The sequence below is a fragment of the Psammomys obesus genome, unplaced genomic scaffold (genome assembly GCF_907164565.1).
Source record: "Psammomys obesus unplaced genomic scaffold, mPsaObe1.curated_primary_1811, whole genome shotgun sequence".
NCBI lineage: Eukaryota > Metazoa > Chordata > Mammalia > Rodentia > Muridae > Psammomys > Psammomys obesus.
The window spans coordinates 1-1,602 of NW_026596325.1; the positions used below are offsets into that span (position 1 = coordinate 1).

The following is a 1,602-nucleotide window of genomic DNA, read 5'->3' on the forward strand; positions in this document are numbered from 1 at the left end:
ATATATATATATATATATATATATATATATATATATATAACAGTTTTACATAGGCTAAATAAGGACAGAGACAAGATATATATATATATATATATATATATATATATATATATATATATATATTCTTTTGAGACAGAGTTTTTCTATGTAGGCCTGGCTGTCCTGGAACTCTCTCTTTGTAGACCAGCCTAGCCTGGGGCTCACAGAGATCTGCCTGCCTCTGCCTTCTGGATGCTGAAATTAAAGCCCTGTGCCACTCCTGTCCAGCTCCTAATTAATATTCTTATTGCCTTAGCTATAAGGGTTTTGTCTGAAATCATGGTATCCTCATGATGAAGTTTTGTACTGTAAGAATTGAAATCAGCCTATCTAAAAGTTGGATTTTTAAGATTCCAAATTATTTTGAACTATGAGAGAATTCTTTTAATGAAGGTAGTGAGAATATTAGAATCTTTTAAACATCGAAGTTTGAATTAAATAAAGAAGTCTTGGTCATAAAAATGACTATTAAGAGAATATAATATCCTCAGTTATAGCTTCAGTTAATCAAATGTTGGCAGTTTTTTTGTCATAAAATTATATAAAGGCAAATTCCAAATGTCTTGGACAATTTTTGGAAGATTTAAAATATAAAAGTATTCCCATGAATGATAGTTACTAGAAATATTACCAATATTTCTTTGAGCTCAGCCACTCTGGGTTCTCAGTTGTTGATGTAGTTGAAGATAAGTATCCTATATTGTACTTTTTTTTTTAATGAGCCGAATTTTTTACTTACTCATTTCTTATATTTGAAGTACTCCATGATGACATCCATGTCGTGAGATGCTGTGACATGCTCCCTAACCACTACACAACTTCAAATGACCACTTTCTGTGGCTACCCTTCTTGATGGATTTTACAAAGGCCTACCTGTAAAATTTTCTTGTTGTCATCAACCTTAATTAGGTTGATCTGGTGCTAAGCTCAGAGTGCCTGCACCAGCTCCACATAAAGAGGCTTATTCCACACAAAGATGGGCCTTGTGCTTGTCTAAGGTTTTGGCAGCTTCACATGTCCCATGTGCTAGGCCATCATGGATGAGGGCTGTCTTCAGCACCTCTTGTAGAGCAGTATTGGTGTTCCTTACATCTCCAGCAGCAATGCCTTCCTCAGCCATGGTGGTGGATTATGCCGCGAGGCAAAATCTTGAACATACCTGAGCCTCTGCCTATGCCCTACTCTGTGGCAACTGGGGAAAGCCTATATTGTACTTTTAAAGAATGCTCATATTACTCACATATAAGCAGACACACAAAACAAGAATATCAACATCAGAGGTGGAGTTGTCAGGAGCATCTTTGTTCAGGGTTATCAGGGTCTCTTCTAGCTTAGGCCCTCTCTTAAAAACAGATAGTAGGGTCTTCCAAGATGGCGGCAGCTAGTGTGCAGCTTAGCTGAAGGGGAGAGGACCCGCAACACGAAAATTGGTGAGTGAAGGGGCTGATCAACCCAGAACAGAGTTATCTAGACTTCCAAGAAGAAAGAGACTAACCAAGATCTGAGTTCATCTAGAATCAGGTCACAGCAGACTCCTCCAGGAGGAGACACCCCAAGAGGTG

At 38.1% G+C, this 1,602-nt stretch overlaps 1 pseudogene; it reads right to left on the reverse strand.

Moving 5' to 3' along the window:
• Positions 1-778: 778 nt before the first annotated feature.
• LOC129669045 (40S ribosomal protein S12-like) lies at positions 779-1,160 on the reverse strand (annotated as a pseudogene).
• Between the last annotated feature and the right edge of the window lie 442 nt (positions 1,161-1,602).